Genomic DNA, 21209 nt, shown 5'->3' on the forward strand with positions numbered 1-21209 from the left:
AATTTTTTGCTTACCCAGGTCATATAAAAGTTATCTTTCTGTGGCTAGATATGGTGGCTCACACCTGTAATCCCACTGCTTTGGGGCCTAGGCAGGAACATTGCTTGAGGCCAGGAGTTCGACTGCAGCCTGGGGAACATAGTGAGACCTCATCTCTACGAAAAAATTTTTTTTAATTAGCTGGGCTTGGTGGTGTGTACCTGTAGTCCTAGCTACTTTGGAAGGCTAAGTTTGTAGGATCACTCAAGCCCAGGAGTTCAAGGTGACAATGAGTTATAATTGTGCCACTGAATTCCAGCCTGGGTGACAGAGTGAGACTCTGCCTCTAAACAACAACAAAACTTATCTTTCCACTATGCTGTAGACTATTAAGTATCAATAGCATTATATCTAAAAACAAACAAACAAAAAAATCCAAAAACCATGTATAGATACCTTAATTTAAAAATACTTTATTGCTAAAAAATATGCTGATGGTCATCTGAGCCTTCAGCAAGTTGTAATCTTTTTGCTGATGGGGAGTCTTGCTTGCCTTGATATTGATAGCTGCTGACTGATCAAAGTGGTGGTGTTTATTGAAGGCTGGGATAGCTATGATAATTTCTTAATTTTTTTGAGACAGAGTCTCACTCTGTCACCCAGGCTGGAGTGCAGTGGCAAGATCACGGCTTACTGTAGCCTCCACTTCTCAGGCTCACATGATCCTCCCACTTCAGCCTCCTGAGTAGCTGCAACTTCAGGCTCACATCACTATGTCTAGCTGATTTTTTCTAATTTTTTGTCAAGATGGGGTTTTGCCACGTTGCCCAGGCTGGTTTTGAACTCCTGGGCTCAAATGATCCACCCGCCTCAGCCTCCCAAAGTGCTGGGATTACAGGCATGAACCACTGTGTGGCAATTTCTTAAAATAAGACAGTAATGAAGTTTGCCACATAAATTGACTCTTCTCATCACAGAAAATTTTTCTGCAGCATGCAGTGCTTTTTGAAAGCATTTTACCACATTAGAACTGTTTTCAGAATTGGAGTCAGTCCTCTCAAATCCTGCTGCTGCTTTGTCAACTAAGTTTACGTAATATTCTAAATTCTTTGTTATCATTTTAACAATATTTACAATGTGTCCACTAGGAGTGAGTTTTATCTCAAGAAACCACTTTCTTTGCTCATCCATAAGAAGAAATTCCTAATCCAAGTTTTATTTTGTGATTGAAGCAATTCAGTCACATCTTCAGGCTCCACTTCTAATTCTAGTTCTCTTGCTATTTCCACCATATCTGCAGTTCCTTCTTTCACTGAAATTTTGAACCCCTCCAAGTCATCCATCAGGGTTGGTGTCAACTTCTTCCAAACATGTTAGTGTTGATATTTTGACCTCTTTCCATGAATCACAAATGTTCTTAGTGGCATGTAGAATGGTGAATCCTTTCCAGAAAGTTTTCCATTGACTTTGCCCATATCCTTCAGAGCAATCACTGTCGATGACAGCTATAGCCTTACAAAACATATTTTTCAAATAATAAGGCCAGAAAGTCGAATTTACTCTTTGATCCATGGGCTTTAGAATGGATGTTGTGTTGGTAGACATGAAAACAACTTTCATCTCCTTATACATCTCCATAAGAGCTTTTGGGTGACTATGTGCGTTGTCACTGAGCAATATTGTTTTGAAGAGTCTTTTTTTTGGAGCAGTAGGTCTCCACAGTGGGCTTGAAATATTCAGTAAACCGTGCTGTAAACAGATGTGCTGTTAGCCAGGCTTTGTTCCATTGATAGAGCTTAGGCAGAGATTTAGCATAATTGTTAAGGACCCTAAGATTTTTGGAATGGTAAATGGGCATTGACTTCAATTTAAAGTCACCAGCTTTATTAGCCCATAACAAGAGAGTCAGCCTGTCCCTTGAAGTTTTGAAGTCAGGCATTGACTACTTCTCTCTAGCTATGAAAGTTCTAGATGGCATCTTCTTCCAGTAGAAGGCTGTTTTGTCTCCATGGAAAATCTGTTGTTTAGTGTAGCCACCTTCATCAGTGATCTTAGATCTTCTGGATAACTTGCTGCAGCTTCTACATCAGTACTTGATGCTTCACCTGGCACTTGTTTTTTGCGTTGGTTACACCCGTCTTTGCCTGTAACCTCCCAGCAGCCTATATGTTGCACTTTTTAATTTTTTTTTTAAAATACAGTGTCTCATTCTGTCATCCAGGCTGGAGTGTGGTGCTACGATCATAGTCCATTGGGGCCTCGAACTCCTGTGCTCAAGCAATCCTCCCATCTAAGCCTCCCGAGTAGCTAGACTACAAGCATACCACCATACCTGGATCATTTTTAAATTTTTTGTAGAGATAAGATCTTGCTATGCTGTGCAAGCTCGTCTCAAACTCCTGACCTCGAGTGATCCTCTTGCTTCAGCCTCCCAAAGTACTGTGATTACAGACTGAGCCACCATGCCTGGCACCTTGCATTTTTATGTTATGGAGATTGCTTATTTTCTTAAACCTTTTGAGCCAAATTCTGCTAGCCTCCAACTTTTCCTCTGCAACTTCCTCACCTCTCTTAGCCTTTGTGGAATTGAAGCATTCAGGCCTTGCTCTGAATTAGGCTTTGGCTTAAGAGAATGTTGTGGCTGGTTTGATCTTTTATCCAGACCACTAAAACTTTCTTCATATCAGCAATAAGGCTATTTTGCTTTCTTATTTATTTGTTCACTGAAGTAGCACTTCTAATTTCTTTCGAGAACTTTGCATTTGCAAAGTTTGGTACCTAGCTTTTGGCCTATCTTAGCTTTTTTTTTTTTTTCTTTTTTTTTTTGAGGCAGGGAGACAGAGTCTCGCTCTGTCACCCAGGCTGGAGTGCAGTGGCACAATCTCGGTTCACTGCATCCTCCGCCTCCCAGGTTCAGTTGAGCAATCCTCATGCCTCAGCCTCCTGAGTAGCTGGGAATTACAGGCATGTGTCACCACACCCGGCTAATTTTTAGTAGAGATGGGGTGTCGCCATGTTTCCCAGGCTGGTCTAGAACTCCTGGCCTCAAGTGATCCGCCTGCCTTGGCCTCCCAAAATGTTGGGATTACAGGCGTGAGCCACCATGCCCAGCCCAGTCTTAGCTTTCGACATGCCTTCCTCACTAAGCTCAATGATTTCTAGCTTTTGATTTAAAGTATAAGACCAGGCCGGGCGCGGTGGCTCACGCCTGTAATCCCAGCACTTTGGGAGGCCGAGGCGGGTGGATCACAAGGTCAGGAGATCGAGACCATGGTGAAACCCCGTCTCTACTAAAAATAGAAAAAATTAGCCGGGCGCAGTGGCGGGCGCCTGTAGTCCCAGCTACTCGGGAGGCTGAGGCAGGAGAATGGCGTGAACCCGGGAGGCGGAGCTTGCAGTGAGCCGAGATTGCGCCACTGCACTCCAGCCTGGGCGACACAGCAAGACTCCGTCTCAAAAAAAAACAAAAAAAAAAAAAAAATAAAGTATAAGACCTGAGACTCTTCCTTTCACGTGAACACCTAGAGGCCATTGTAGAATTATTAATTGGCATAATTTCAATATTGTTGTGTCTCAGGTAATAGGGAGGCCTGAACAGAGGGAGAAAGATGGGGAAATGGCTGTTGGTGGAGCAATCAGAAGTCACACAACATTTATTGATTAAGTATACTGTCTTACAGCAGCACAGTTTCTGGTGCCCTAAAACAGTTACCATTCAGGTGTGTTGGTGCAAGAATTCTGGCCAAAAATGTGAAACTTCTAGAAAAATCAATGAATTCAGAATTTTAGGAAGGTTAAAAACTTAAAAGGCCAAGCAGGTCACTCCTAGCAGTGGCCTTCCCAATGTCAAATGCTTTCCTAATTTCTTCATTCTTTTTCTTTTATGTAACACTTGACTGAAATTCTACCAGCTGGGATCCAGTCTTTTTTATGAGATTTAGCTTGCAGCAGTGTACTTTCCTGCTAAAGCATGGCTGAGTTTGGCTTTACAAGGAAATGAGAATTCGGTGTGGGTATGGGTGTTTGGCTGCTGCTGTTTTAGAGTTGGGTTGGTGATTTTTCATAGAGAACGTTTTGAGGGGCTGATCTGAGGGGGGTGCTCAAGTGGAACGTTGTATGTGGAGTGTGCTAGAGACAGAGGGATAAAGTCACCTTTACGAGGTTTAAACAAGGTGGGAGTGTGCAAAGGAGATATTTGACTTTTCTTGCGCCAAGGGCAAGAGAGTCTTGTCTTTCTTACAGCCTGTGATCTTTTCTCTCTCAGATTCAGGTTGGCATTATTACTGTTATACTATAACCCGTTGCATCATTTGTCATGGAAACCAAGCCATTTTTAAATAAATTTTTATTTATGGGAAAAGTTCTGTGAGTTCTATATAATCATCTTCTAAGTGAATTTTTAGAAACAATATTTAGAAGTGAGGTACTTCCCAAAGTGATACACTTTTTTTTTTTTTTTTTTTTTTTGAGATGGAGACTCGCTCTGTTGCTCAGGCTGGAGTGCAGTGGCCCGATCTCAGCTCACTGCAAGCTCCGCCTCCCGGGTTCACGCCATTCTTCTGCCTCAGCCTCCCGAGTAGCTGGGACTACAGGCGCCCGCCACCTCGCCCGGCTAGTTTTTTGTATTTTTTAGTAGAGACGGGGTTTCACCGGGTTAGCCACGATGGTCTCGATCTCCTGACCTCGTGATCCACCCGTCTCGGCCTCCCAAAGTGCTGGGATTACAGGCTTGAGCCACCACGCCCGGCCGTGATACACTTTTAGTGTTACTTTTCTTAAAAAATTTCTTTAAAAATTCTGCCTAGTTTTTCTATAGCTGTTGCCTAAATGTATCGATTTTATTGCTTTTTCATTTGGTCTTCTTAGAGAATAGAATAATGTAAATAAGATACTAGATTAGAAACAGTAATACTGGTGCTGAAGACTGACAGCTTACTTCTGAAGGAAGAAAAATCTATCAGTGTGAAAAAGCAGCAGCCGAAATGTTGAGAATAAGGCCTCTGATCTCCACCGAACCAAACTCCCAATCTTTATACACATGTTCCTCCTATAGTCTTCCCTATCTCAGTAAATACAACTTTTTCCTTCTAGCTATTCAGGGCAAAAAGGTCAGAATCATCCTTGATTCCGCTCTTTCCTTCATATCCCCCAGCACTCCCTATTTTCTATCTCTGCTTTATTTTTCTCCATAGCACTTATCTGATATGCTACACACACACACACACACACACACACACACACACAGCTTTTACTATATATCTTTTCTTTGTATAGAGTGAAAGCACCACGAGGGGAGGGATTTTTGTCTGTTTAGAATACTGCTGTATCTTCATAACTTAGAATAGTGCTTTACATAAAGATGCTCAATTTGTTGAATAAATAAATAATAGTTACCATACTGAATTCTTAGTGTCAGGCTAAGATCTTTGTGCTAGGATCTTTGTATCAGTTATTTCTAATTTTTGTGACAATACTACAAGGAAGGCAGCCTCCCCTTTTTTGCTAAACCTCAGAGAGGTTAAGTGACTTGCCAAGCAGGTTTGTAAGTAACAGAATTAAGATTGGAATGCACATCTGTCTGATTCCCAAATATGAGTTCTATTCATTAAGCTTCCCTGTATTCATAATGAAAGGGTCACTGAAAAATTTAATAAGATATTGTTCAGTGTTCTTCATTTGATGAAGGAAACTGTATACTATATTTCTGACAACAGTTTCCATCTTGGATTATTTTGACTTTAAAAGATTAAAATGAAATAAAATTGGGTGTTTAAAGGAGCATGCCTCAGTTATCTGGAATATTTAGGTATAAAGTGCAGAGTCTGTATGTAGCACAGTGTCAGTTTGGGAGGGAAGGAAGTCAGCATCAAATCATTGCTGAGGTTTTGATGATGTGAAGCTCCTTTCCTTAATATCTAAAGGGAGAAATTCCAAGTTGTTATTTCTTGAGCAGAGCACATGACACCTCCTTATTAATCAACACTACTTTTTAGCTATAGGTTGAAATATGGCTTGTGGTTCTTCAAGATTTTAAGAAATAGGAAATAGGAGAGTTAAGGATTTGGTACATGAAAATATCAAACCTGAATTTGATCAAGCATCTAGAGCTCACTACTAATTTACTGGAAAAACAGGGGGCAGGCCGGGCGCGGTGGCTCAAGCCTGTAATCCCAGCACTTTGGGAGGCCGAGACGGGCGGATCACGAGGTCAGGAGATCGAGACCATCCTGGCTAACACGGTGAAACCCCGTCTCTACTAAAAAATACAAAAAACTAGCCGGGCGAGGTGGCGGGCGCCTGTAGTCCCAGCTACTCGGGAGGCTGAGGCAGGAGAATGGCATGAACCCGGGAGGCGGAGCTTGCAGTGAGCTGAGATCCAGCCACTGCACTCCAGCCTGGGCGACAGAGTGAGACTCCGTCTCAAAAAAAAAAAAAAAAAAAACAGGGGGCAGAGGAATATGTTAAATTACGCCTCAAGGGTACAATTACCAAATACCATCTGTGGGAAACTACAGGACAACCCAGTTTCTTCCAATAAATCAATTGGAAAAAAAAAAAAAAGAGAGAGATGGAGCAATGACCTATAGATAAAAGTAATTTGAGATAAAGCAACCATTTGCAGTGTATGGATCATATTGGACCCTTAGTTCCTGATTTGAACAATCAGGGGAATCTGAACACCAGTTATTGGAGGTATTAAGAAATTTTTGTTGATTTTTATTTAGGGTTAATAATGTTAGTGAGTTAAAACTCTTTTTTTTTTTTTTTTTTTTTTTTTTTGAGGCAGGGTCTTAATCTGTCACCCAGGCTGGAGTACAGTGGCACAATCACGGCTCACTACAGCCTCAACCTCCCAGGCTCAGGTGATCCTCCCACCTCAGCCTCCTGAGTAGCAAGGACTACAGGTGCGTGCCACCACACCTGGCTAAGTTTTGTACTTTTTGTAGAGAGGGGGTTTCACCATTTTCCCAGGCTGGTCTCGAACTTCTGGGCTCAAGTGATTGCCCTTTTTTTGGCCTCCCAAAGTGCTGGAATTACAGGCGTGAGTCACCGTACCTGGCCCAAACTCTTTAGATTCAGAGCTAAACACTGAAATATTTATGGATGAAATGATGTGATGTCTAAGATATGCTTCAAAAATAACTGGGAAATAGGGGATGGAATAGATGGAGTTATATATGAAACAAAATTGGTCATGAGATGATAAAGCTAGTTTATGGGTTCATGGGGATTTATTATACTATTCTGTCTGCCTTTATATATGTTTAAGATTTTCATCTTGAAAATCTTTTTTTAAAAGCTGACAAAGGGCCAGCTGTGGTGGCTCACGACTGTAATCCCAGCACTTTGGGAGGCTGAGGTGGGAGGATCGCTTGAGCCCAGGAGTTTGAGACAAGCCTAGGCAACATAGTGAGACCCCATGTCTATTTAAAAAAAAAAAAAAAAAAAAAAAGCTGACAAATACACATATACTTTCATGATAGAAGTTATGAAAAGGGAGATTATAAAACATTGCTTTCTCAGTGATTTTCATGCAGAAGTAACATCTTCCTATAGTAAAGGTTTCCTCAAGTAAACATATTATATGTTTATTATAATATATATAGTATATATTCATTAGAAAGGATATAACCGGTTCAGAAATACCACTATAGAGAGTGAAAGTCCCCTTCTTAAAGCACATGATACTTTTTAAATGCTGAAAATTGTCATGACATTTGCACATATGTTTCTTTTTCCATTTTTTAAATGCACAAGATAAAATTTCTTAATAGACTAGAACAACTAATTTAGATTCAGAGTCAGTTCTATAAAGGTTTCCTACTGTACTGCATTGTTTTTGCTTTGCAAAGAGGTTATTAACATTTTTTTTCTGGGTTAGGGGAGGAGTTTTTACAAATCCTGTACAGGTTTTTAAAAACTCCTGTACAGGTTAATCCATTGTGTGGTAAAAGCTATAGCTAAAGAGGCAATGTGGAATGCTCCAGTGTGCACAACCCCTGCTTTTATCACAGGTGGCAACTGCAGATTAATTCTGGTGTGGTTAGGCTTTACACAAAGGGAAACTTGAACCTGAGAGCCTATGTCCCCAACAGTGCTAATTGGGAGATGTGGAGTGAGGGGATTTCCACTCTTTACAAGATCTCCAGTGCATTTCCTCTTTGTTTTTGCATTTTCCTTTGCTATGAAGCAGCTGCACAGAAGTAAAATGTGATTTCCTGCATTTAGGAGTTCTGGCTTTTCTTTCAGAGACTTATAATTGGAAGGGTGGAATGCATATGGATTAAGCTACCTACAGGGCTAATTTAAACGTAGGTGTTTTATTTTTGTTTTTGTTTTTGTAATGAGTTCACTGCATTTGTGCCAGGAGTATTTTTGTTCAGATGTTTTGAATTAGCAGATAACTCAGGTTGTTTCAAAAGCAGGCTTCTCTCTAGGCTGATCACTGCTTTAACAGTGTGATTCTTTGCAAGCTGACTGAAAAACCACCAATGGCAAAAGTGCATTCTGTCATATTAATAAAAATACTGTAGTTCCTTTGCAGATTCATACAGCATAAATGCTTATCTTGATTATATAACCTGCAGAATTTTCCAAAATGAGAAAAATAGGCAGAGGATTTTTTCAAGAAAATATGGTAAGGCCATATCAAGGTACAATGTTCCCAGATACAATGTCAGTGGGAATTGAAAAGAACTTATTCGCAGAGTAGATGCTCAGGAGTCATTAGACTTAGGTGAAAGTTCTTATCATAAATTAATAATTCTTTTTGTAGTCATTGTCAATATTTCTTGTCCTATTAACGGTAGTTGATTTATTTTCTTTTTTCTTTTCTTTTTTTTTTTTTTTTTTGAGACAGAATCTTGCTCTGTCACCCAGGCTGGAGTGCAGTGGCGCGATCTCGGCTCACTGCAAGCTCCGCCTCCTGGTTTCACGCCATTCTTCTGCCTCAGCCTCCTGAGTAGCTGGGATTACAGGCACCCGCTACCACGCCCAACTAATTTTTTATATTTTTAGTAGAAATGTTAGCCATGTTAGCCAGGATGGCCTCGATCTCCTGACCTCGTGATCCTCCCGCCTCAGCCTCCCAAAGTGCTGGGATTACAGGCATGAGCCACCGTGCCCGGACGTTCATTTTTTTCAAAATATACTTAGGAGCCTATCCTAAACATGGGCCAGACCCTTGGATATTTTTGGATGTGGTTTCTTCCCAAGTCATTCACCATTGTGTTGATGGTACAAGGCTTCTCCACTTGCAATCAGAGAAACGTCAAATGACTATTAGTAAACAAGAACTGATTATTAAGTACCAGATTAGCAGAGCTAGATGATCAGATCCAAACCACAGCATTCATTATTACTGTAAACTATGTGATCAGTGAAGCTAAACTAGTATTTAAAACCCAGGCACCCACCACTACACTCAGCTAATTTTTGTATTTTCAGTAGAGACAGGTTTTCAGAATGTTGGCCAGGCTGGTCTCGAACTCCTGACCTCAAGTGATCCACCCGCCTTGGCCTCCCAAAGTGCTGGGATTACAGGTGTGAGCCACAGTGCCTGGCCTGTTAGTTTCTATTAATAAGTACACAACACCCTAAACAATTCAAGGCATCTTAGTCTCCATTAAGAACAACAACAAAATAATTTTTGTCATGCTGTTAAATCTATCACTATGGATAAAACTGGTGCAAATTGGTCAAATGGATCCAACAAACACTGATGTCCAAGTTGGGATATTGGTAACTATTAATAATGCATAACTCTTGGTCAGTAGTTTAAAAGATCTTCTCTTTATTCTTTTTCTTTTTGAAGGTTCTCAAAGAGCTTTGTTGTTTTGAAATATATTGTTGAGCTTCCCAGTTTGCTTTCTCATCCTCAAACTGACAATATTTTTTCTCTAATTCTTTGTGTTATGCTTCTTTTTCATTTGCTCGTGGCGCTGCCATTGGAACTCAACTTCAGAGTCCTTCAGGTTTTGAGCTTTTTTTTTTTGACCTTCATTTCAAACACCTGCTCCATCTCCAGCTCCGTCCTTCATTTTGCTACATACTCCTTTCTTCTTCCATTTGTGCCAGAAGTCTCTTAGCCCTTATTTGTTATCAACTACATTATAAGTCACAACTGCCAGTTTTCTGCTTTCATAGTGGGCATTTAATAACATCTTTCAAATCATGCATATGTGTTATTAACGTATTTCTTAAAATTGTAAAAACAATGTTCGCCATTTTTAACTTTAGCAACACCCCAAGGATACTGCCTTCCCCTAACCCTTTTGCCATTAAGTTCAATGATACAGTATTACTACCTACCTACGCAAGAGGTAAATGGTCCTTCATCTTTTTAACAAACTTGTTGTCTTCTTCATCTGTTTCTGGAAATTTATATGTTTTAAGTTATTAGATTTCTTTCATTATCTGTTTTAAAGTTATTATCTTGTTTAATTCCATGTCCTCAAGGAGCAATGAAGTATAAACAAACCTGCACCCTGTTATCGGGCACCTGACATCTGTTCACTCATGATTCTGCATTTAGGTAGTCCACAAATTTAGTATCAATGTAGTTGATAACGAGCTGCCAGCAATTACTATTATCTACTGCATCTCCAAATCCTGGGGTATCAACTATTGTAAGCAGCAACTTAACACTACCTTCTTTGATTAAAACTTTGGATTGTTCCTCCTATAGTCTTTTTAGTAGTAATTCTATGAGAAAGACTTGGATATTCTGGAGAATGCAAATCTATGAGGAATCATGAGTAGATTAATGTTGTCTTTCCTGGATTTCCCACTACCATAAGTGTGAATTCAAACCTTCTCTTCACTGATTCTCTGGATACTTGATTTCGGAGATTGGCAAATCCCACACATTTCCATCATTCCAGTCGTCCAGATTCCAACAGAAGAAATCCACAGAGGAACCATGGTGCTGCTGTTGATGCCCCTCTCCTAAGCAGCAGTGGATCTTGCACTCCAGGTCATTCTTTTCAAAACGCTGATGTAATGCTGTTACTCCCCTGCCTCAAAACCTTCAGCAGTTACCCATTCCTGCCCTGAAAGTAATTCTTCCAGTTTGGCCGCAGCCTACTTTTCAGGCCATATTGCTTACCATTCTCCTCTAGAGACTCTGCTTCAGCCAGTGCCAGCTAATTAGTGGCTCTAGACTGCTTTGTGTTTTCTTCCTTTTCTTTTTCCCCTTATCTAAAATATACTCCTACCTCCAAATCCTGTTTTTCCTTCATGGCTATCTCAGTCCCTTTTCTGTCACACAACCTTTTTTGACCTCTGTAGTCTGCATTTATCTTTTCTTCCTTGGAACTTGTAGCATTTATTAACCCTGGCACACATCTGGCTATTGGTCCTATACTATGTGTTCTTGTTTTAGTGTTTAGTTTTTCACGTTAGTGTCTATTGTTATTTCAACCAGATTAGAAACTCTGAGGGACGGGACACCCTTTTGCATATTTTCCACAATGCGTGGCATCCAGTAGGTGTGTGTAATAAATATGGTTATTTATACATTAAATAATCCAGTGCTTACATTTATTATGTCATAGCCACCATTTCAGTTAATCTTTACAGTAACTCTGAGGGAATGAGTATTTTCTCTCCGTGACAAATGAGGAAACTGAGGCTCAGAAAAGTTCGGTAACTGGCTGAAACCACACAGGTTAAGTGATGAAGTCAGGATTCAAACCCACATCTTTGGACTCAGTAACACATGCTGTTTAACCATACCGGTAATTCTGCCACCTTATGAGACTGATGTATGTGTTTTGAGGATGGGAAATTACCTACCACTTAACTTACTATTATTTACTTAATAATGGCAGAAGAAAAAGTGTGCAAACCTGGATTTGTAGTGATTCCTAGCAGGAATAATGAAACAGATTCAAACTGTGCCGAAGTTCACAGGAAAATAGAATTTCCCTTAATCTCGTTGATTACTGGTGGAATGACTCATCTTCCAGTTGTACATTGCTCTTGAGTTACTCAGATATTTGTATAAGTTAGACAGTGGAAGGAAAACCACCAATGAGATGTACAAGACACGTCATTTGAGCTGATGAATGTTCCCGGGATATCCCCAAGATTTCTACCTGAGTATTCTTGCCTGTCCTATTTACTGTTTGACTCTTTCACCTTTTGGTTTTCTTTCAGAGTAAAATCACTTCCCATTTCCTTTCTGCTTTCCACTTGGATAACTTTCACAGTCTACTCTCTTACTACTGCAGTGCACAAAGATTTACTGTCTACATATTTAACATTAGTCAGATTTACTGTTGAATTTATGCACTAGAAGTTTCAGGAATTTAAATTTTTCCTTTTTCATTCTCTTTTCTGCTTCTGATTTTTTTTCACTAAAAGAGAACAAAAATAACCCAAACTATTTTCTTTTTATAAAAAATTAGCAATAGAATTGAGTATAGATGGTAGTAAATTCTGCTTCATTTCTGTGGGAACATTGAAAACTTGATGGCTTCTGCAAATGACTGATAAATTGTTTCTGCTTTATAAAGAAAGGAAATAGCTCATTCAATTCAATGAAGTCATTAGTAAATGGAATTAGAAATAAAGATTCTGTATTTTTTTTGTTGTCATTAATTTGGTCTTTCTGTCCGCATCTCAGTTTTCTCACAGGTTTGTTTTGAGGATAGATCAGAAGACATATGCACACTGTAAAGCATAAAGTAATCCTTAAGGAAGCACTACAGGCAGTCCTCAGCCGAGAAACTTGATTTATGAACCACGCATACATGCGTACTACAAAGGGATGGATCTTACCTCAGTCTAGTGCCCTTTGAAGGTGACAAGCTAAATGGTCTTTTTGGCCCCCGAATCAGAATACCTAGGAACAACTGAAATGTAGACATATTTTTCTTATACACGTGGGAGCAGTTAGGTTATGGGTCCTTTCAGGGATTCATCTACTCTGCTGCCATGTGAAGACAGTAGCCCATTTCTCAGTCAGGAATAGGAAGCAGGAAAAGTTACTTTCCTGGTATCCAATGTTGAAACCCAAAAAGTTTATAAATGTTGACAAACTATTGGTAAAACTTGTGGTATTATTATTTACCTAAAGCACATACAGGGGCTTTTATAGTATAGACTTTTTACAGTCAAATCATTTAATTTTATTGAGTCCTTGCAATAGCCCTTTGAAGTATGTATTAATAGCCCCACTTTATTCCAGAGGAACATAAGGCCCAGAAAAGTGAAGCGACTTGATCAGTGAAGGGGCTTAAATTTTCTACACGTTTCCTTTCAAAGACGAAGGGAAGTTAGGCACTGTGTTGGCACTTTAGAGCAGGTTCTGGGTTAGTTGTGAAGCAGAGGGGATTTCCAGGGTGTGTAAGCACGAACAAACTCCTTGAATGAAAGCAGAATTTTTTTTTTAAGTAGTTAACAGCGTTTTGGGGTTTGCAGGACTCAGGCTGTGTTACTGCCTTTTTTTCTTTTTTTCTTTTTTTGGCCTGATTTGTTTCTTTCTAATTTAGGAGCAAGATTTTATAATTAAAAATATATTGCCTTTTGCCCTTTCTTTTAGCTGTTCTCCATAAATCTGTCAGAATATGATATGAAAAGGAAGGAGAGTGGGATTAAAAATAATATAGCTGATTCTGTCTAGACATTTAATTTCTAAACTATCTTTACCTGAGTTAGATCTTTCTGCAAAGCTCAGACAAGATTTAAGAAATAACTTTAAACTTGTAAGTAAATTCTGTTCTATCTGGAATTTATAGGAGAATGTATTAATACTTGGAAATAATACCTAACTGCTAGGGAGCATGCATCTTTAGCTCATGATTCTAGATGATTGAGAATTTTTTAGGGAAAGTTTTTTAGTCCTTCATGTAGTTGATAGTGGGCTATCATTTTATATTTCAAGATTAAAAAATAGATTATCTTCTTTCTCCTTCCTCTCTTCTTCCTCTTCTCTTTTTTTCTTCTTTCTAGCTGTATGGAATGACAATTTAATTATTCATTGAGTCTTCTATTAATGAGTATTTAAGTGGTTTCAAATCTTCCACTATTACAAAAGTGCCACAGTGAATCACCTTACACATTTGTGATTTCTCACATTCTGATATAGATGTAAGATAGAGTCCCACAAATTGAATTGCTAGCACAATGGAGACATATTAATTTTGATTGGCCTTCATGGAAATTTTATCAGTATATACTCAGCAAATTATATATTAATATTTGCTAGTTAATAATCAGCAAAATATGAGAATTCTTTCTCCACACCTTTAAGATTCAGTGTGCTATCAAACATTTTGATCTTTGCCTATATGAAGTAAAAAATAAAATTGCAGTATAGGATTAATTTACAGTTTTCTTGGAGTGTGGTGGAGCATATTTTCACAGGTTTAAGAGTCACTTATATTTATTTTCTGCAAACTGTTTGCTCCTGTCTTGCCCGTTTTTTGAGTTTTGACTGTTTTCTTATCAATTTTAGGAGCTCTTTATTTGAAAAATCTGTGGTTTAAATTACAATTTTTGAAGCTTTACTTATGTTTTTTTCTCTATGTACATTTTAAAATATTCAAATTTATCAGACTTTCCTTTTATGGCTCCTGTGTTTCATATTTAGAAAGATTTTTTCTGTTGCAAGGTTATTGAAAAGCCAACAAACACAAAAACTTGCTTTTGCTTCCTACACTTTTGTTGTTTTTCTCTAAATTTTTCATCCATTTGGAATTTTTTTCTGATGTGAGGTATAGTTCCAACTTAATTTCTTCCCCAGCTAATTAGCCAATTGTGTCAACATCATTTGTTTAGCAACCCATATTTTACCCAACTAGTGATAAAGTTGGATGTTACTGTTAGCATGTACCAAATTCTTCATATAAATATTTAGGTCTCTTTTTGGACCTTCTTTTCTGATTCACTAATCTGGATACTTCTTAACAGTATGACACTATTTTGATTATTGTAGTTTCATGATATATCTAATATCTATTAGAGCTAATTTTTATAACTTGGGTTCTGGCACTTTCTTTAATAAACTTACCAGAGGTAAATATTATAGGCCTATGATAAAATGTATTAGCAATGTTCCCTGGGGCAAAATCACGTTTTATATATGTGACAGAGTCCTATTACCAGTAGCTTTTAAGCATTTTTGAACACAACACAGATACAATATACATTATATGTAATAACACATTTATAAATAAAAAAAATTTATACATTAAAAAAATTATGGACTCTTGCTATATTTGTTGCACTCTATTTTTAGTTCTGTTTATTTCTCTCCGAAATGCTGGTTGCAACTGTATTAAATTGATCTCATGACCTAGTAAGGTGTTGTGACCTGCAGTTAAAAAACCACCTTATTATTTGATGTTTTAAATCATAGCCATTCTAACTGGTGTGAGATGGCATCTCATTGTGGTTTTAATTTGCATTTCTCTGATGATTAGTGATATGGAGCATTTTTTCATGTTTATTAACCACTTGTATGCCTTCTTTTGAGAAGTGTCTGTTCATGTCTTTTGCCTGTTTTTTAATGAGGTTGTTTTTTGCTCGTTGAATTAAGTTCCTTATAGATTCTGGATATTAGCCCTTTGTTGGATGCAGTTTGTAAATATTTTCTCCTATTCCGTAAGTTGTCTGTTTAAAGTAAATAGTTTATTTTGCTATACAGAGTCTCTTTAATTAATTAATTAGGTCCCACTTGTCAATTTTTGTTTTTGTTACAGTTGCTCTTGGGGACTTAACGAAAAATTCTTTGCCAAGGCTGAAGTCAAGAAGGGTATTTCCTAGGTTTTCTTCTAGGATTTTTATAGTTTGAGGGTTTACATTTAAATCTTTAATCCATCTTGAGTTAATTTTGATATGTGGTGAAAGTTAAGGGTCCAGTTTCATTCTGCTACATATAACTAGCCAGTTATCCCAGCACCATTTATTGAATAGGAATTCCTTTCCCCATTGCTTGTTTTCGTTGGCCTTGTCAAAAATCAGGTGTATGCGAGTGTACAGCTTTGTTTCTGAGTTTTCTGTTCTGTTCCATTGGTCTGTATGTCTGTTTTTGTACCAGTATGAGGCTGCAGAGAAAGGGGAATGCTTATACACTGTTGATGGGATGTAAATTAGTTCAGCCACTGTGGAAAGCAGCTTGGAGAGTTCTCAAATAACTTAAAACAGAGCAACCATTTAACTCAGCAATCCCACTGCTGCGTGTATACCCAAAGGGAAATGAATCATTATACCAAAAAGACACATCCACTCATATGTGCATTGCTGTGCTACTCACAATAGCAAAGACATGGAGTCAACCTAGTGCCAATCAGTGGTGGACTGGATAAAGAAAATGTGGTACTATACACCATGGAATACTAGGCAACCGTAAAAAAGAACAAAGTCATGTCCTTTGCAGCAACATGGATGGAGCTGGAGGCTATAATCCTAAGCAAATTAATTCAGGAAGAGAAAAGCAGATACTGCAAGTTCTTATAAATGGGAGCTAAACATTGAGCATACATGGACATAAACATGGGAACAACAGACACTGCAGACTGCTAGAGGGAGTGGGGTGTGGGTTGAAAAGCTACCTACTGGGTACTATGTTCACTGCCTGGGTACAGTATACCCATGTAACAAACCTCCACATGGATCCCTTATATCTGAAATAAAAGTTGAAATACTAAAATAGATAAAAATAAGGAAAAAATAAAAATACTTCATCACTGACTTCAAGAATGAAGCCGCAGACCCTCGCAGTGAGTGTTACAGTTCTTAAAGATAGTGTGTCCAGAATTTGTTCCTTCAGACATTTAGATGTGTCTGGAGTTTCTTCCTTCTGGTAGGTTCGTGGTCTCGCTGTCACGAGTGAAGCTGCAGACCTTCCTGGTGAGTGGTGCAGCTCATAAAGGCAGCGTGGACCCAAAGTGAGCAGCAGCAAGATTTATTGCAAAGAGCGAAAGAATAAAGCTTCCACAGTGTGGAAGGGGACCCAAGGAGGTTGCCGCTGGCTGGCTGGCTGGGGCACCTGCTTTTATTCCCTTATCTGGCCCCACCCATATCCTGCTGATTGGTCCACTTTACAGAGAGCTGATTGGTCCGTTTTGACAGAGTGCTGATGGGTGTATTTACAAACCCTGAGCTAGACGCAGAGTGCTGATTGGTGCATTTACAATCCTTGTGCTAGACACAGAGTCACAGAGTGCTGATTGGTGCACATACAATCCTCCAGCTAGATATAAAAGTTCTTCAAGTCCCCATCTGGTTCAGGAGCCCAGCTGGCTTCACCCAGTGGATCCTACACTAGGGCTGCAAGCCAGCTGCCTGCCTGTCCCAAGCCAGACTTGCAATCCTCAGCCCTTGGGCTGTCCGTGGGACCGGGATGGCACCAGTCGCCACGGAGCAGGAGGCGGCACCTGTAGGGGAGGCTCAGGCCGTGAGGGAGCCCACCGCATGGGGAGAAGCTCAGACATGGCGGGCTGCAGGTCCCAAGCCCTGCCCCAGGGGGAGGCAGCTAGGGCCCGGTGAGAATTTGAGTGCGGCTCTGGCGGGCCGGCACTGCTGGGGGACCCGGCAACCTCTGCAGCTGCTGCCCCGGGTGCTAAGCCCCTCACTGCCCTGGGCCTAGGCCGTGCTTGCCGGCTGTTCCGTGTGCCCGGCGGCCGAGCCTACACCCATGTCCCCCGGAACTCACAGGGGCCCGGGAGCGCAGCCCCGGTTCCCACCTGCCCCTCTGCCTCCACACCTCCCGAGAAGTAGAGGGAGGAGGCTCTGGCCTCAGCCAGCTCAGAGAGGGGCTCCCACGGTGCCGTGGGCTCCTCAAGTGCCGCCAGAGTGGAAGCCAAGGCTGGTGGCCAAGGAGGCGCAGAGAGTGAGGGCTGCTAGCACATTGTCACCTCTCAATTAGACATATCCAGGTGAAATACCATTAGTCCTTATTAGTCTCTTTTGGGGAGGGAGTAGGGGAGTGGGAGTGATGTAGGTCCTTAAATAAAATAGGGAGACCACATCAAAGAAAGTAGGATTTCTAAGCCAAAAAACTCATGAAGGACATTTGCAAAGTTTCTTTCCCATTGTTTGCAGGACCTTGCAGGGAAGGGCAGCAGTCTTGATTGGCATGCCTTGCTTAAGAATACAGGGCACACTATTAAAATATACTGTATAGGAAGAAGGAAATACTATTATAGTGCATGTGCCAAGAGGTTTAGGCCCCATGTGTAAACTACTCCATGATCCTTAAACATAGTTGTTTTGATGTCTTCTGGCTTTTGGGATTTCTAGCTTGAATTTCTTAGTTTTGAGATGGGGTCTTACTTGTTGCCCAGGCTGAACTGGAACCCCCGGACTCCAGCAATCTTCCTGCCTCAGCCTCCTGAGTAGCTGGGGTCCAGCTTGATTTTTGTTGCTCTGAGGGATAGTACGAGAGAATGAACTTCTGGATTTTGAACCCCAAGTTCACCATTTACTAGTTAGGTGATCTGCTTAACTTCCCTATGCTCTATTCTCCTAATCTGTTAAGTGGGAAAAATGATAATATCTACCTCATACCCTCATACCATTGTTTCAGCAATAAGAAAGTTAGTATATGTAAAGCACTTAGAATTTTTGTTTCTTAATAGCATTGGGATCTACATGGCACGTGGAAAGCACTATGTAAGTTTATGGTATTATTTGACTTGGAAGTGTGTAGGATTTTTTTCTTTAACCTCACAATTAAAAATTTTGTGGGGATGTGATTAGGTGATTTTTTTCATTATTTCCCTGAATTTCATGTCATGTGTCCTTTAAAATGTAAGGTTTTTTTTGGAGACAGTCTTGCTCTGTTGCCCAGTCTGGAGTGCAGTGGCACAATCTTGGCTCACTGCAACCTCTACCTCCTGGGTTCAAGCAATTCTCCTGCCTCAGCCTCCTGGGTAGTTGGGATGACAGGCGCTGGCCACTACGCCCAGCTAATTTTTGTATTTTTTGTAGAGACAAGGTTTCACCATGTTGGCCAGTCTGGTCTTGAACTTCTGGCCTCAAGTGATCCACCCGCCTCAGCCTCCCAAAGTGCTGGGATTATAGGTATGAGCCACTGTACCCGGCCAAAATGTAGGTATTTTTTAATCTTGAAATTTCATTTAAAAAAAAAATTCTTTTTGTTTTGATTTATTCCTTGAGAACACTCTTTTGAGGCTTAAAAGTTAGATCTCTGTTCTCTGTCCCTCATACCTATAATGTTCTTTCTCTTAACATTCTTTTTCTTCTTCTGCACTGAAGTAGAATTTCTCAAAATTTGTGCTGCATTTCATGAAATCCATGTTCTAGTATATTAGTTCTAATCTTTACTGCTTTCAAAGCATATTTAAATTCTGTTGTTGCATTTTTTTCATTTCTATTTTAATTTTGGATCTCTTTGTTGCTATTCTCTCCTTAAAGCTTATTGCTCTTTCTTCATAGATACAACCAAATTTGTCCTCTTCTTTGAGGGATCCAGGCAGAGGTCTAAATTCTGAATTGTATTTGAGTTTCAGAACATGCTTTTATATGAATCTTTTTTTTTTTTTTTTTTTTTTTTTTTGAGACGGAGTCTCACTGTCGCCAGGCTGGAGTGCAGTGGCGCAATCTCAGCTCACTGCAACCTCTGCCTTTGGGGTTCAAGCGATTCGTCTGCCTCAGCCTCCTGAGTAGCTGAGACTACAGGTGCGTGCCACCATGCCCAGATAATTTTTTGGGTATTTTTAGTAGAGACAGGGTTTCACGATGTTGAACAGGATAGTCTTGATCTCTTGACCTTGTGATCCGCCCACCTTGGCCTCCCGAAGTGCTGGGATTACAGGCGTGAGCCACTGCGCCCGGCCTATCTGAATCTTTAAGGCAAAACTCCTAACAAATGTTGGTGTATCTTTCATTGGCCTGTGAAGGATTTTTTCATCCTATTGAATTATCCTTGAGAAAAGAGATCCATTAATGCTCAGCATATGCCATTAGGTAGATGGGTAGAGTGTACTTACCCCTTCATTGTCCTTTTGGATGCTGGCAATTTCCACCTTTTGGATCTAGACTCATCAGGATATTAGTCCAGTTTATCTGGTAAGCTGCATGAAGATGGGGCATTTTTCCACTCTGGCTTATCGAGTCAGATGCGGTTTATAATTCTCCTCTGAACAGCATATGACAGATTATTCCTTGGTGTCATGTACTTGTCTTATCTCACTTTCAGTCCCATTACCTGCTTATACCACTCGTCTTTAGATGATAAAGTATCCAAAGATGCTGTGTTCTCCTAACTCTCCTGCCTTAAAGGTTAATTACTTAATTAGGGTAGAAGAAAACAGCTAATGGACCACCTGGATTGAGTGGTAAAGGAAACTTGTTTGAGAGATGTTTGACATGTGGTAAGGAAACCATCACCGTTTTTTCTGTTTAATGCAGCCCTTGTTTCTGAAATTGAGTTAAAGTATTTTTCCTGCTTTACTTTGAGTTACCTCTACTCTTTTTTGTCTCAAAAGCTGGAGAAATGTGCTAAGATAGTTTGTCTCAATAAATTACCATTGATTACCATTGGTCATTTAGTTAGGAGAACTCTCTCAAACTTCTCTTTAGTTTACAGTACTGTTGTTGCCAGTTTAAAATTTCTCTAACCTCCTTGTTGGTTGTTAGGTTGCAATGATACTTTTTAGCCATGTGGCTTCATTTTCATTAAGGCAGTCATGTTAATGTTCTTATTTAGGATTGGCCTCCATGGTTTAAAGAATGCACAGGAAGTAATTAGATACAGAGATGCATTTTTTATTGTTGTTCCTATGTTAAGAGCACTGCTTCCAACCAAAATAGCTGGTATTCCCCTGTTTTTCCACATCTACTATGACTAAAGCCAGTTTCTTTAAAAAGACCTTTCTCACTTAATGTCCTACTCTAGCAACTAAGAAGAAATAAGTGGAAAACAATAATGCATACTCAAAACTTTACATAAAAAGCAGTGATTGTCACATGTTAACTATATCCATGTACTACAGACACAGATAATATTTTCTAAGGATTAGAAGAAAGGGAGTGTTAAAGCAACTGGCTTTAACACCACATTCTTCCCCCATTCCTTCATTAGTTAATAGACACTTGAATTGTTCTCAGTTTTTGGCAATTAGGAATAAAGCCACTGTTAACATTCAATATAAGTCTTTGTGTGGATGTGTATTTTCATATTTCTCCTGTGAATACTCATAAATGGGACTGCTCAGTTATATGATAAATATATGCTTAACTTTGTAAGAAACTGCTGA

General features: G+C 39.7%; 1 protein-coding gene and 1 pseudogene across 5 annotated transcripts in view; one reads left to right on the forward strand and one right to left on the reverse strand.

The window, feature by feature from the left end:
* KIAA0391 (KIAA0391 ortholog) overlaps nucleotides 1–21209 on the forward strand; it is a 149322-nt gene that overhangs the window by 25000 nt on the left and 103113 nt on the right. The gene's annotated exons all lie outside the window — the stretch shown is intronic.
* Nucleotides 9757–10959, reverse strand: LOC112628975 (annotated as a pseudogene).

This window comes from Theropithecus gelada, chromosome 7b (genome assembly GCF_003255815.1).
Source record: "Theropithecus gelada isolate Dixy chromosome 7b, Tgel_1.0, whole genome shotgun sequence".
Classification (NCBI taxonomy): Eukaryota; Metazoa; Chordata; class Mammalia; order Primates; family Cercopithecidae; genus Theropithecus; species Theropithecus gelada.